Raw genomic sequence first — 15,373 nt, forward strand, 5'->3', positions numbered from 1 at the left:
GATCTCGAGGCTTGTTCCGAGTTCGTGTCCGGCACTGTGCTGACAGCTCGGCGCCTGGAGCCTGCTTCCAATGCCCTGTCTCCCTCTCTCTCTGCCCCTCCCCCGCTCGTGCTGTCTCTCTGTCTCTGTCTGGTCGGTCTCTCTCAAAAATTAAAAAAAAATAATAATCATCAACATTAAAGACAAAAAGGAAAAAGAAAAAACGACTTGATGAAACGTGGGCAAAGTCACGCACTTCAGGGGAAAGATGACAAATGTGGGTTTTCACATACAGAGGTGCAAAGATGAACAAAGAGGTACCGTAAAGAGAGAAACGCGCATCTAGAACGGTACTGAGAGAGAGTTTACAACCTGAGCGCTTGGTAAAAATCCGAGAGTCTGACGAGCTACTGGGTTTGCCAGGCTGCAGACACAGACGCTGCTTGAGAACTCTCAGGGTGCTCCTAGAGTCCCCATCCCCGTCCCTGACCCGTGGCTGGAGACGCTTTCGGGGCGACAGCGCCAGGGACCAGGAGGGTGCACCAGCTGGGTGGAGGTACATGGCTCTTGGGTGAGGCTGGTGCCAGCCGTAGCTTTTCAGGCGCCACCGCCCGTGTGTGTCGGTTTGTGCGGGCCACGGGGGGCACGGCGGGGCAGGGGTACTGACTCCAGCTACCCTGCGGTCAGTTAACTCCCAAGAGGCCGATCAGTGCACTCGGTTCCTCGGGAGACGGTCCTTTGCCAGGAATGGGAGTGTCTTGAGGGTCAAAACAGCTGGGAAACCGTAAAGTGGCTAGTAACTGAAGAACGTGGAACCAAGCAGAGAGGTCTTGTGTTGGAGAGGCCCCGAGAGCCATCAGGATGACCGTTGGGCCACTGGCTGGGTGAGCTTGCTTGGTCCATAGATCACCTCGTCGAATCCATATCCATTCGCTCATCCATTCAACAAATATTTAGGTGCTGGGCACGGGGCTAAGTGCACGGGCCGCCAGAGAGGTGGAAAGAGGGGTCCAGGTGGGATCTTCCCAGTCGTCCGGAGCTGGGGTATCCAGGGGGCGGGGCAGGGTGTGGGAAGGGAGGCAGGGTACAGACCAGGACACACTCCCGTACCGTACCGTACCGTACCGTACGGTACCGTATCATAGTGGGGCTGGTGGGAGTGGGGAGGGAAAAGTGCTCAAAACAGGCCCCGGCATTAGGTTAGGTTCTATCAGGACGTGGTCTTCAGCGAGGAGACGAAGCTTCCAGAGAAGTGACTGGCAAAAACGCTGTTTGCTACTCAAGCAGCGGACTCCTGCCGGGCATTTCCACACAGGGCCTCAGAGGCTAACCAGTCACGAAGGTAACTTGCTTAGGGTCCCGCGCAACCCCGCGCTTCCGGGGAGAACGCGTGACGGAGAGATCATCCCCGCCCCCACCCCCACGGGACAGAGGGTAAACTCAGGGCGGGAGACAGTCACAGAGCCAAGAGCTAAGGCGGGGTCGGGCAGGGCCGTGACCGCAGATGTCACCATCGTGTTACCGGCCTCTCTCGTGCCGGTCTGTGTGTGTGTGTGTGTGTGTGTGTGTGTGTGTGTGTGTGTACGTGTGTATGTGTACGTGTGTGTGTACGCGCGCGCGCGCGTGCCCAGCAGTCCTTCCCTGCTCCAAGGTCCACGTCCAGAGGCAGGCGGTGCCTTGGGTCAGGGTGAGGCCCACAGGTCGGCTGCCTACAGTCTGCGTCCCACTGGACAAGTTTCTCAACCTCTCTGATGTGGGTTATCACAGCCGTGAAGTGAGGGTGGTAACCACTCCAACTCGCTCCAGGGTCCTGAGGATCCAAACGGATGGGAAAGACCGCACGCAGGGCAGTGAGTCTGGCGCGCGGCAGTGCTGCGATCGATCGGGATGGTTTCCCCGCAGGGATGACGGAACCGAGGACTCATTCAGATCGAGGGGCGATCGTGCTGGTCTCACGGTCCTTACAGCTAGCTAACTGCAGACTTCGAGAAGAACTAACCCAGGAAAGAAACCGACGCCCGCCGGGGCGAGGGCGGGGGCGGGGGCGGGGACGGGGACGGGGACGGGGACGGGGACGGGAACGGGGGGCGGGGGACAGGGGGCGAGGCGGGATGTCTCAGTCACCGGAGGCTGGCGAGGAGGTGAGTAGGACGGAGGCCGCTCACAGTCACGCTCGCAGGTTCCTGCCCCGGCCGCAGTTCGTTGCCCGCCCAAGGTCGGGGCCCCGCCTGGGGCCCCCGGGCGGACGCTCCCCTCCCCGACGCACAGTGTTCTACCCCGCGGCTTTCTCGGGAGCACGCGGACCGCTCCGGTCCCACGGCTCCCTCCCGCAGCCCCTCTCCCCTGCCCTGGGCCCGCGGCGGGAAGGGTTCCGGGGACCCGGCGGGCCCGGCCAGGGGCGGAGCGGGACCGTTGTGGCACGCCCCCCCCCCGCCCCCGCCCGGGGCGGGGTGGGGCGGGAGACGCAAATTAGCGAGTCCTCCGCTAGGGAAGGACGGGAGGGAGCGGAAAGGGACGCGAAAATTCACCAGGAATGCGGGGGGCAACTGCAACTGCACCGCGTGTGGCGCGTACGACGGGATAGTGAGCCAAGGATGTGGACTGAGCGTGACCTGGCTCACCGTGAGTGCAATATGGATGGCCGCAGGGCGGTAGCGGGGAGGAGGCAGCGGCAGGTAACGATCCTCGGTCTCTTCACTAAGGTCAACGTAGTAGCTGTCCTTCTCGTGCCCGGTGTCTGATACGTTCTCTAGTCGAGGACGGCATCCTAAGTGGGTTTGTTGGGGCTGGCTAAGCGGGGTCAGGGGTTCGCTCTGTCCATTTCACGCATCGGCCTGGCATTGCAGTATTTCTAGAAACTGTGCGCGCTTCCTCCCGCTCTCCGGGCGCGGGGAGGACTGTAGAGTTGCGAACTACAGGTGGAATCTAGTGCTTGTTCTTTGCCGGCTCGTGTGTTGCGCTGCTTTCTTCTTCTTTTTTTTTTTTTTTTTTCTTTTTTTTTTCTTCTTCTTCTTTTTTTGCTGCTGTCTGTTCGTTTGTTCTTTTTCTTTTTCTTTTTCTTTTTTTTTTTTTTTTTTTTTTTTTTTTTTTTTTTTTTCCTGTGCTTCTTCTTCTTCCCCGCCCCGCGTTTTGGTTCCTGAAGTTGTAGCCTTGCAGTTTCCCCGCCTGTGGGAACGGTCGGAGACCGTATGGTCTTATTGTTCCTAGCCGGGGGGAAGAAGCCCGGAGGCTGGGCTCCAGTACCCCTGGCACAGGCGCGTGCCGCCGCTCGGCGTCCGCCGCCTGGGGTCAGCTCCCCTCCATGCCTCCGTTCATCGGGCTCTGCGGCCGAGTCGCGTTCCCCTTTCGTGCCTCTGGCTTCTTCTCTGGGTCACACGCGCCGACCCCCTTTCCCCACCTCTTCGCCGCCCCCGGTTTCCTGAAACTTTCTTACTTCTCTGCTCAAGACCGTGCCTGTTTGCTGCCTCTGAAGTGCTTTTTTTCTTCGTATGCCCCGTCCCTGGGCGTGGGCCGAGGCCCACGGCCTGGTGACCCACACTTTTGGGGAGAAATACTTCACGCCCACGCCCATGTGGCTCGACTTCCAATGTAGGGGACTGAAACCCGGGGCCTTCAAGAAGCTCTCAACTCGCTCTGCCGGACCCCTTAGCCGTCCCAGAACAAATTACAGGCAAATGCGATCATACGTACAAATAAATGTCTTCCCTGGTACGGAAGGAAAATGCCTTCTTCCAGATCGATCTATGGGGAGCCGCTTATCCACCCTGGTTGGCACATCAGAATCTCCTGGGGTTTTCCTTTAAATCATACTCCTGTCCCACCTCTGCCATACGGCAATCGGCAATCGAATTGGAGTCCCTGGGGAGGTGGCCCGAGGTTGGTGGTACCTCCACTGGCCCGCCAGGCGTTTCCGTTGCACCCTGTGCCTCCAGAAGCACTCCTTCGAGCATCTGGGAGGATGCCCCCGGTCAGCTTACTCTGAAACGGTGAATTCCCCAGGACAATGGAAGCGTTCCATGCACCCCTGCAAATCCAGGCACCAGTCGCTTTACGACAGTCCCAGACTGGCTTCGCGTTTAGCACACCATAGGCACTCAGCAAACAGTGTACCCAATGGGGAAATAACGGATCCCCTGGTCTTGGCACAGACAGGAGGCCATCCAGTCTGGTGGGGAGGCCTTTGGACCCACATTGGAATATGTTGAGAGCAAGTGCCGGTCTGACGAGGTCGTAGCTTCTGCGTTGTGCCTGCCACTCTGCGGAACCAGATGGACCGTGTCTTCACCGTCCCCCCCCCCCCCCCCCGCATTTCCTTTTAGATGTGGAGACTGATGACACTACCCACGAGGGTATGAAAAGGTTTACAGCTCACATAATGAAGCTTTCCAGGGAGAGCAGGGTGGCTCCCGGGCAGATTCAAAAATGGCTTGAGAGCAAAGGAAGGAGCCTGGGTTGGTGTGTTTATTATGGTGGTGAATGGAGGGTCTGGGGTAAGGCTTTTTGTCAGACCGACCGGAGGGAGGGCAGGAAGAGAGGAGGGAGTGGCGAGACTTAAAAGCTGTCTGCAGTCAAAGATCCAAAGGAAGTCAGACTCTCTATTACCTGCTGCAAGCTGCTTTCCCCTCTGTGAAATGGGGGTGGGCAGCCGCCTTCTGCGGGCACAGTGCCCATGAAACGGTGCCTTCCACGGTGGATACTCGACAAACATCCCTTGGATCAGAGTCTGATGGCCGTCTTGATCTGATGTGATAAGGAGGGTTCCAGCCTGAGCAAGGGCAGGGGCAGGGGCGGGGGTGGGAGGGGTGGAGTGGGGGCAGGGCCAGGCCAGCCGGTGGGGACAAGGTGGAGGAAGAAAGGGAAGGGGAAGGGGTACGGGCAGGTTCCTGTGAGAAGCTGAACCTGCTGGCTGACTTTGAGATATGAATGAGTCTGTGAAGGACGGGGACATGGGGGTGGGGGCATGATGATAGGGAGGAGCCCACCAGAAGCAAGGGTCCCCAGTTTTGAGGCCCAGATCATAACTTCAAGGTGGCTGGGCAGGTCAGTGGGATACAAACCGGTCCCCTCATTCCCCAATCGTTCTCCTGCCCCCGCTCTTGGTCAGACTGCAATGCCCGGGTTCCCCCCTCATGTGCCCTGAAATTCTGACTTGCATGGGCATTCTGACTTGTTCTTTAGGCCATCCCCCCCAACCGCCCCCCCACCCCCCCCACCCCCCCGCCAAGACATCAGGCAGGCCTTCCTGATTCAGCTGGCTTTGTGTTCCATCCCACCTTCTCCTTTATTGAATATGTATCGCATGCTTCCCATAGGGACGCAGAGCCAAACGGGGAGAGGCCTTGGGCCTCAAGGGAGTCACACAGCCAGGTGGGGGCCACAACCATGTGTTCATCTCTGACAGTCCCCTCCGCATCGAACCTGGTGTTGTGGCCTTTTGGGCAGGTGTCTTATCCTGGTCCTGGCCCGGATGCTCCCTGGTTGGGGCAGCGAGGAGGCAGGAATGGTGTCTGGTTTCTCTCTACTTCCCAGGACCAAGCAACGCCCCGGTGGGTCGTGGAGTTGAAGGTGATTAATGACTATTCCTTAAGTTGGAACCGCTGGTGATGGCAGGAGGCCCAGAGTGCTGGTGGTTTTGTCCTCCTGGGCAGATCCATTTCCCCAGGGTAAAAAGACAAGAGCTTTATCACTGGGCCTCCTGCTCTGTCCGGGGGTCCGTCCACTCTGTAGTGCCTGTCGCTTTCCGAATGGGGCATCCATTTTCTTGAGGAGGATTCTCCATACAAGTGACCACGCATCCCCTCACCCCCACCATGAATGCCTAGGGGGCAGGAATAGGATCACAGTCACGTCCCGGAGTTGGGCTCTGTCTGATGGGCGCCCAACCATCATCCACATGGAAAGGATGGGTCAATCCCGTGGACGCAAAGAATCAAACGTGGTTAGGTCAATGTGTTCCGCTGCTTTATTTTTTAAGTAAGTTCTATGTCCCCTGCAGGGCCTGAACTCATGGCCTTGAGATCAAGAGTCTCATGCTCTACCGACTGAGCTGTCCAGGCACCCCTGTTCTGCTACTTTTTAAAGAAAAATCGAAGGCGCGGTGGGGTGGGGGGTGGGGGGGTGGTGGTGGTGCGGCCTGGCTGGCTCAGTCGGTAGAGCATGGAAGAGATTACTCAACAATAACGTCTTTAAAAAGGGGGGAGGGGGCACATGGGTGGCCCAGTTGGTTGAGAGGGGGACTTCGCAGCTCAGGTCATGATCTCATGGTTGGTGAGTTCGAGCCCCGCATCGGGCTCGCTGCTGTCAGCACAGAGCCTGCTTCGGATCCTCTGCCCGCCCCCCTCCTCCCCCCCCCCCCCCGCCCTTCCCCCGCTGGCGCTCTCTCTCAAAAATAAACATTTAGAAAAAGAAGAAGGAAAGAGAGAGAGAGAGGAAGAAAGATCCAGGAGTGTTACAAAAATGTACACGCGGTACAGTTTAGGATCCAAGGTGGCATCTCAAAGTTGTGAAGGAAAAATACATTCCTTTGCACTGTACTGCAGAGTAGATACCAAATGGCTCAAAGATTTAGCTGTGGAGAAAGAAGAAAAAGACCTAAGGGAAGATTTAGGAAATTATTTTATAACCTCATCTGAAAAACATCTGAAAGCTATTTTTTTTAATGATGAATAGGATGATAGAAAAAATAACTTTTTAAAGGTTGTTTGTTAATGTAATGGGTTTTTAAATTAAGAAATAGTTTGTGGGGGCGCCTGGGTGGCTCAGTCCGTTAGGCGGCCGACTTCGGCTCAGGTCATGATCTCGCGGTCCGTGAGTTCGAGCCCCGCGTCGGGCTCTGGGCTGACCGCTCAGAGCCTGGAGCCTGTTTCCGATTCTGTGTCTCCCTCTCTCTCTGCCCCTCCCCCGTTCGTTCTCTGTCTCTCTCTGTCTAAAAATAAATAAACATTAAAAAAAAAAAAAAGAAAAAAAAAAGAAATAGTTTGTGATATTTATTTGTTTATTTTTTTTTCAACGTTTATTTATTTTTGGGACAGAGAGAGACAGCGCACGAACGGGGGAGGGGCAGAGAGAGAGAGAGGGAGACACAGAATCGGAAACAGGCTCCAGGCTCCGAGCCGTCAGCCCAGAGCCTGACGCGGGGCTCGAACTCACGGACCGCGAGATCGTGACCTGGCTGAAGTCGGACGCTTAACCGACTGCGCCACCCAGGCGCCCCTTATTTGTTTATTTTTGAGAGCGAGAGAGACAGAGCGCGAGCAGTGGAGGGGGCAGATAGAGAGGGAGACACAGAATCCAAAGCAGACTCCGGGCTCTGAGCTGTCAGCACAGAGCCGGACGTGGGGCTGAAACCCACAAACCCTGACCTGAGATCCTGACCTGAGCCGAAGTCAGAGGCTCGAGGCTCAACTGACTGAGCCACCCAGGCGCCCCTATGTTTTAGATAATGTCTACACCTAAACGTGGGGCTGGGACTCACGACCCCTCCAGGTCAAGAGTGGCAAGCCAGGCGCCTCTAAAATATAACTTTCAGTGGAACCTTAAGGAGATGAAATCCTCAAAAGACAGATAGCCAACAGAAGAAAATAGTCACTGCTTGTATTACATACAAAGGGCCTTAAACTGTAAATTGCCGATACAAGCCCTTATGATAAAGCCCGACCAGTTAACCTAGCAAGTAAAAGGGCCGAAGTCCCTGAACAGAGAGAGTTCAGGGCTCTCAAACACAGGAGAGAACACTCAGCCTTATCTTCTTACCCATGATTAGAGAAGTATAAGTCAAAACCATGCTGAGGTACCATTTTCACCTGTAAGATCGGCCCCCCCCCCCCCCGCTCCCCTGCCCCCCACCCCCCCAAGCAATCCCCACTTTGATGCCACGCGGAGTTGCTGGCGGGACTGGAGCAGCAGGCGCTGCCTGAGAACGTCCGCCGTGCTCCTGCAGTCACTGTCCCTGCTCCCCCGAAATTCAAGGCCCCCTTGCGGCAAGAGTTGGCAGGACCGTGACCACACCGCACTCACGGCGAGGACACAAGGGCATACGACTGGCGTCCACCGAGCGCACTTTGCAGGCACTTGGGTCCGTGCGTGTGTATCTGAGCAAACTCCGCGGGAGTGAATCACGCCGAGGAGACGGAAACGCCAAGTTATTGATTCGCGACGGGAACTGTTCCATCCCAATGAAAGTAATCCAGGAGGACATCCCCTTCTCGCGAGGGAACCAGCCTGGGACTGGGGCTGGGACTCTGGGGCGGAAGACCGCCCGAAGGACGCGGACGCGAGCCGGGGGTGGGGGTGGAGGGTGGGCGTGCTGCTGAAGAGCCGTCAGCATGGCGGCGCGCGGGGCACTGGCTGGGAGTGTAGGAGGCAGGATGTCATTCACTGAACGGTGGTTGAGTGTGCGGGGCGGGGCGGGCAGAGCAGCGGCCAAAAGCAAGGTCTTGCCTTCACGGGCTCCCGGAAGCCCCGGGATCTGCAGCCGTGTTGGCTGTCCCTTCGCAGTCCCCGCCAGCCGCCCCTCCTCCCGGGTCTTTGCGCGAGGTGTATGCACGCCGGGAGGTGGGCCCCCAGTTGGGTTTGGGCTCGCGGCGCGCAGAGGCGGTCGGGAGGGTGGAGTCGGGCCGCGGCGGCCGCGCCTCCTCAGGGAACAAAAGGCGGGGCATCATGCAGATTAGAAATGGCTGTGCGGCGGCGCGGTAAGGACGGGCCAACCAGGGATACGGGATTTCCCCTTCAGAATGTGGAGAACGAAAAAAATGTGCACAAAAGTATTCTAGTGATTATCGACGGTCCTGTCGATGTCGCAAAGGATATCAGAAAAGGAGTGAGCGTTAGGGTTCTCACCATGAGTTGAATATGGATGATGGGAGAATGGTACTGGAGAGGGAGGGTCAGGCCGGCATCGCTTCTCGGCCTTTTGGCTAAGATCAAGTGTAGTATCTGTTCTTATCAGTTTAATATCTGATACGTCCTCTATCCGAGGACAATATATTAAATGGATTTTTGGAGCCGGGAGATGGAATAGGAGCTTGCTCCGTCCACTCCGCGCATCGGCCCGGTATTGCAGTACTTCCGGGAACGGTGCACCTCTCTTCCTTTCACTGGGTTTCTAAAAGCAGATATGACGCTTCTTTTGCGGAGCCGTGTTTTTTTTTTTTTTTCTATTTCTTCTTTCGGCGGATACGGATGTCATCTGTTCTGTTCGTCCGTCGCGCTTTTTTTTTTTTTTTCTTCTTTATTTGTAGGCGCGGTCTTGTTTTGGCGGCAGGCTTGGTGCGCTGGGCCCGGAATGCCTGTGAGGGTCATTGTTTCCGCCTGGCTCTGTTCAGCGCGCTAGGTTTTTCCTGCTCTTCCTTTTTCATGTTCCTCCTCTCAGGAGTTTTTTTTTTTGTTTGTTTGTTCTTCTTCTTCTTCTGCCGGTCTTTTTTCGTTCCACTGCCCCTGCCCTTCCCTTTTCCGGTTTCGTCCCCGGGTGCAGCCTTTTTTTCTTCAACCGCTTTCGGCTGCCGTTTTCCGATTTCTTCTACCTTTCTCCGGAAATTTGCACTCGTGCGTAGTCTGGTTCCCGGTGGTGGCCAGCTCTTCTAAACCTTCCATTTCTCGTTCCCGGGAGTCTTGCTCCACTTTACCTCTCAAAGAGCTTTGCCCTCCTCCCCGCTCCCGGCCGTTTATGTTGTACACGCCCCCCCTCCCCCCCCCCCCCCCCCCCCCGCCGCCTTGCCAGTCCTTGTGCTTTCTCTGTCCAGCTGCAGCTCATTTCGCTTTTGAAGATTTAGCTCCTGGCTGTCTCTCTCTGAGACCCTTCTGTCATTCCTGGTGAGTTTCAACAGTCACACGGGCGATTCCTTCCGAACACCCCCCCGCCTGGCCTCTCAGTTTCTCCACCGCGGCTAAATCTATCCCCCCTCGTCGGCCCGCTAGATTTTGTCATTCCCAATTGCTCTAACCGTGTCCCCATCCAGCATCACATTCTCCCATCGCCTTCTACCCTTCCTTTGACACCTGACACTTCTCTGTTTCTTCACACCTACACCCCACCCCTACCCCGGATCCCTCAATGTCCTTGCCTCCCTATTGACCTGGATTCATTTCCTTGCACATACCCTCAGGTCCTTGACACGTTCTGGGTGCCACCTGTGCCACTGACTGTAGCCGGCGAAAACCATAGCACCGGGCTGATCTGGCTCACCTAAACTCTCAGTGTGCCGGGGGAGGGGGGGGGGGGGAACTAGATAGACCTCAACACATTTGTTACCCAGGCTCCAAGAGGCCCTTTCAGGAGAAGGAAAAATAAAAGCATTGGGGGAGGGGGCACCTGGGTGGCTCAGTCGGTTAAGCGTCTGACTTTGGCTCAGGTCATGATCTCTTGGTTTGTGAGTTCGAGCCCCGCGTCGGGCTCTGTGCTGACAGCTCAGAGCTGGAGCCTGCTTCAGATTCTGTCTCTTTCTCTCTCTCTCTCTCTCTCTGCCCTTCCCCCACTTGTGCCCTGTCTCTATCAGAAGTAAATAAATGTAAAATTGTTTTAAAAAGCACTGTGGGAAACTGCTTTATTTAAAATTGACACGAGTTTAATTAAACACAACAAAACTCACATTCTGATACTTCATACTTTCCAGGTTTTGAAGGTCTAAATATCCGAATTCGGCGACATCCTCCAAATGCAACGGACTGCTCATTGGCTGTCCTACCCGGCCTGTGAAATATTGCTTCTCCAGTATTTCCAATACATCTCCAACAGGTTCGGCCTTATCACTACTTCTGGTTCTTCTTGTGTTATGCCCAGAATTCGTGATCCCCAAAGACCGCCAGGGAGCCGAGTCCGATGTAAAAGCAAAAGAGCCTTTATTCGAGCTAGCTGGAGCTCAATCCCCTACCTGCACCGACGCAGCGGTGAGATACCAGGGAGAGAGAGCGAGTTTCAAAAGGACAAAGGTTTTATTGGGGCCTAGGGGCAGTTGGTGAGGTAATGGCTATGGCCTCAGCTGATTGGCTGGGGAAGGGTCCGAGTCCTGTTAGGCAGGTGAGGGGGGGGGGGGTTACTCAAGGGGAGGAGGTGTGGTCAAGGTGAAGGACACAGAACAAGATGGAGTTGGCCGGCGTAGGCCCGCCCTTTCACTTGCACCGTCAAAACACAACAGTCAAAGGTTTTTTTCATTTTTATTTTTTATGTTTTTAACCCTTGGTGGCTTGCAATTCTGTTGACCTGCAAAGACTGGTGTTTGAGAAAATTCATCTAGGATATTGTCATTTGAAGACGTGCGGTCGGAGATTTCACTCATGTTGATCCCTTTCACCCTCCTCATTAGAGACCAGTCCTTTGCTTTCATCTTCTGGTTCGTCTAGTCAGAGTCTAATCATTCATCTAATCGTGTCAGAGTTCTTTTCTTTGCCCATATTATGGGTGGAAAGGTGAAAATTTCCAAATTCTCGATGACATTCAACAAAAGCAAAATTCAGACTGCCAGGATAGTGTCTCCCATCTGCTTGTGTACCTTTTGGAAAGATGATTCGATACTTTGTTTTTAATTGCAACAAGGCAGGGAGAAAACTGAGGGATGGTGGGTGCCACTCTGGTGAGGTGTTTCACTGCCGCCTCACAGCTCTGAGGGATCCCATTTCCTTAGCCTTGTAGATTTCTCCGTCCTAGTTGGGGATTGAGGAATAACTTCAGGCAAAAATACCCCCAGGATCATGAAATAGCAAATTGTTTCATTGTTTTGAGATTACAGGGAGAATAAGATTGCTAAGACCCCGCGATGTGTCTTCGGTTTGGAGACAGAGAGAAAAGCAGCCGCAGAAGCTGGCCTGACACTCACAGCTAGGCTGTGGGGGTCTCCCGTGGAACGTAAACAGTTTCACACAACAGTGGCGGCAATCTGAAAAATAAAACAGCCAGTTATTTTACTAGCAAAAAAACCTATTTTACTAGCTATTCGGGAATAGCAGAGGAATTGCGATTACGGACCTGCAGGCTATGGTGAACTGCAGACAAGTCCGAAGAGGCAAAAGGAAGGTCAGCCTTTGTTTACGTTTTAGGAGGAAGCTGGGGAGGCTTGTTTTGAGCAACAGTTCCCTGGAGAAGCACAGGAGTTTGAGGTCCTGGCGGCTTCTCATTAGCTGCAAGCGGGGGTTAGTGCCTTGTTGGCTGGGGTGCAACAAGGGCTCTTCCTTCTTTTTCTTTTTTTTTTTCTAATTTTTTTTTTCAACGTTTATTTATTTTGGGGACAGAGAGAGACAGAGCATGAACGGGGGAGGGGCAGAGAGAGAGGGAGACACAGAATCGGAAACAGGCTCCAGGCTCTGAGCCATCAGCCCAGAGCCTGACGCGGGGCTCGAACTCACGGACTGCGAGATCGTGACCTGGCTGAAGTCGGACGCTTAACCGACTGCGCCACCCAGGCGCCCCTCTTCCTTCTTTTTCTTAAAGGCAGGAGATAAGCTTCCTATGTGAAAAGGGTCTCCCTTGTCAGAATAAATTTTTGTCTTCCTTCTTCCCGCTAAGGTTAGGCAGGCTGCAAGGAGTGGTACATGCTTGAGAGCTCCCCTTTCCAGTGCTTTCCGACTCCATTTTAACTGAGCTCTCCTTTATTTATTTTATTTTATTTTATTTTTTTTTTTTTTACGTTTATTTATTTATTTTTGAGATAGAGACAGACCATGAATGGGGGAGGGTCAGAAAGAGAGGGAGACACACAATCTGAAACAGGCCCCAGGCTCTGAGCTGTCAGCACAGAGCCTGACGCGGGGCTCGAACTCACAGAACGTGAGATCATGACCTGAGCCGAAGTCGGACCCCCAACCGACTGAGCCACCCAGGCGCCCCTCCTTTATTTATTTTCAACATCAACAGATTAAGGTCACTCTGTGACCCGTGATGAATCAAGACAGAAACAAGGCCACTCCGTAGTCGCCTCCGAACTGAGACAAGAAAAAAGAAGAATATTGTCCAAACAACAAAACTGACCAAACACCCCCTATCCTAGCTAATATGAGTAACTGCTGCTACTTTCCCAGTCGCAGTTTTGGCCTCGCTCTATTCTTCCTTTCTTCTAGGTAAGATGTATTCAGCTACCCAATCACTGAGTTACCCCCACTGCCTGAGGTCATCTGTAGGAGAGTGTGTGCGTGTGTGCGTGTGTGCGTGCGTGTGTGTGTGTGTGTGTGTGTTGTCTGGAGGGGGCGAATCTTTGTCCTTCTCCCCTTCAAGGTTCTTGGGGGTGGTGGGAAGGGGAGGATGGCTGGGGCTTTGTAGCAAAAGACGCATTAAAAAGAGAAAAAGAAACAGAAGTGTATTAGTGTACGTATCTCATATATACACAGGAGAAAGTCAGGGATGAATAACCCAATGGGGTGGCTGGAACTTGGGCTTACATAGCCGCTTAAAACAAAACAAACAGGGGTGCCTGCGTGACTCAGTCAGTTAAGTGTCTGACCCATGATTTCTGCTCAGGTCATGGTCTCATGGTTCATGAGATCGAGCCCGGAGTCGGGCTCTGCACTGGCCGACAGCACAGAGCCTCCTGGGGATTCTCTCTCTCTCTCTCTCTCTCTCTCTCTCTCTGTCTCTGTCTCTCCCTCCCTCTCTCTCTCTCTCCCCCTCCTTCGCCCCGCCTCCTGCGTGTGTGTGCTCTCTCTCTCCGTCTCTCTCTCTCTCTCTCTGAAAATAAAATATACAAATAAAGAATCTTTAAAAACAAAACAAACAAAAACAAAAAAATAATAAATTTTCAGAAAAGTGACAAAAAGTAAAAGGGCTTTGAGTTTCTAGGCTGGCCAACTGTGGGATGGTAACTATATGGGGAAATAGTGGAAGATAAGGGCTGGGCAGTAAAATTTGTTAGGTAGAGTCTCTGGTGCCAGTCTCTGGGCTGATAAGGATCCAGGGTTGTCCGTAATTAACTCCTGTATACCTTTATGTCCTGATTTTAGGCAAATCGGGGGAGGGAAGAGTTTTTTCCTCCTGTTTCAGCTCAAAATAATCCTTACGCCAAAGTGGCATATTGGCGGGCGGCGGGGGAGGGGGGCAATTCCGCCACCCTTCGCATCCCATTCAAAGGAAGGCCTCGCTCACTTAAACCTTCCCCAAGCCCCCTAATGCAAGCCTACATCCTGTATATAATGAGCCATTCCTGACACCCTCTCACTGAGGCGCCCCGCGGGTTCCTTCTCACTTTGCAGCAAGCGGTAACCCAACCCTTTTCATTACAGGTGTGTTCCTGGTGGTCTTTGGCTGGATGGCGTTGACAAGTTATTAAGAGGGTCCACCGATGGACCCATATGGGAACTGCGACATGGAATGCGTTTTATTCTAACAAGCAAAGTTTCCCCCCCCCCCCCGTTGGAAGACCTATAAACGAGAATACAAGTCATGAAATACCACTATTTACAAATAGAACTGCTCAAAAAAGAAACTAGAAAAAAAAGAGAAAAGGTTGTTGATCTCATAACTCCCAGAGCAAAACAGCTTAGTAAAAGGGTAGAGGGATGGATATATATGTATCTGCATCTGTGTCGGTGTATGTATGTACAGTACACAACAGATCCATGATGTTAGGTGGTGGGTGCTCACGGTAGAAATCTTTCAACGTTGCTGTACGTGAGAAAAGAAATTTAAGAAGAAAAGAAAAATGCTGCCAAGAAAAACCTCACAAAGCTATTGGTCTCGTTCTGGGCTTTCTCCAAGGAAATGAGACTTGAGGCAGCTTTCCCGCTACAGGCGCGTTTCCCTTTCAAGGCGAGAGAGAGAGAGAGAGAGAGAGAGAGCGCGCGCGCGAGAGAGCGCGCGCGCGCCGGCGCTGACGGCAGGAAACCAGGAAACGGCGCGTGTGTGGGCGGGACATGCAAATTAAAGTGGCTGTTTCTCTCGCGAGCTATGGGAGCAAAACAATAAAAAGCGTGAAAGCCCCGAACAAGTTAAGCGATCTGATAAACTGAGTATGTCTTAGGAGTTGTGACGATGACACACTGTCCAGTCTAAGGAAAGAGGGTGAGCCTTCGTTTGAGGGTGACTTTTCTCACCGTGACCCAAAGGAGGAGTGAGAGGGAGGGTGTCGATGCGCTGGGAACGATGTGGTTATCGCTTCTCGGCCTTTTGGCTAAGATCAAGTGTAGTATCTGTTCTTATCAGTTTAATATCTGATACGTCCTCTATCCGAGGACAATATATTAAATGGATTTTTGGAGCTGGGAGATGGAATAGGAGCTTGCTCCGTCCACTCCACGCATCGACCTGGTATTGCAGTACTTCCGGGAACGGTGCACCTCCCCTGGGGAGGAAACATTCGACTGTCTCAAAAATCAGGCGTTGCTGCTCTTCTTCTTTGTGGATGCAACTATTAGTTTGTGTTTTGTTTTTTTTTTTTTTTTCTTGTTCTGTTTCAAACGTGTAATTACGTGTACT

The 15,373-nt window shown here is 53.5% G+C and overlaps 1 long non-coding RNA gene and 2 other non-coding genes across 7 annotated transcripts; all 3 read left to right on the forward strand.

Annotated features, from left to right (window-relative positions):
* The first annotated feature begins 2,383 nt into the window (after nucleotides 1-2,383).
* On the forward strand, nucleotides 2,384-15,235 carry LOC123603780. 5 transcript variants are annotated; one of them, XR_006715009.1, is made up of 3 exons: nucleotides 2,384-2,601; nucleotides 10,590-10,711; nucleotides 14,182-15,235. It is a non-coding gene; the product is annotated as an uncharacterized LOC123603780 (long non-coding RNA). The 5 variants fall into 5 exon arrangements; XR_006715011.1 differs by lacking the exon at nucleotides 2,384-2,601 and adding an exon at nucleotides 7,859-8,159; XR_006715012.1 differs by lacking the exon at nucleotides 2,384-2,601 and adding an exon at nucleotides 8,404-8,514.
* Nucleotides 8,875-9,065, forward strand: LOC123604770. Its single transcript, XR_006715499.1, has one exon. It is a non-coding gene; the product is annotated as a U2 spliceosomal RNA (small nuclear RNA).
* On the forward strand, nucleotides 15,049-15,239 carry LOC123604768. Its single transcript, XR_006715497.1, has one exon. It is a non-coding gene; the product is annotated as a U2 spliceosomal RNA (small nuclear RNA).
* Nucleotides 15,240-15,373: the final 134 nt, after the last annotated feature.

Source organism: Leopardus geoffroyi, chromosome E1, assembly GCF_018350155.1.
Source record: "Leopardus geoffroyi isolate Oge1 chromosome E1, O.geoffroyi_Oge1_pat1.0, whole genome shotgun sequence".
NCBI lineage: Eukaryota > Metazoa > Chordata > Mammalia > Carnivora > Felidae > Leopardus > Leopardus geoffroyi.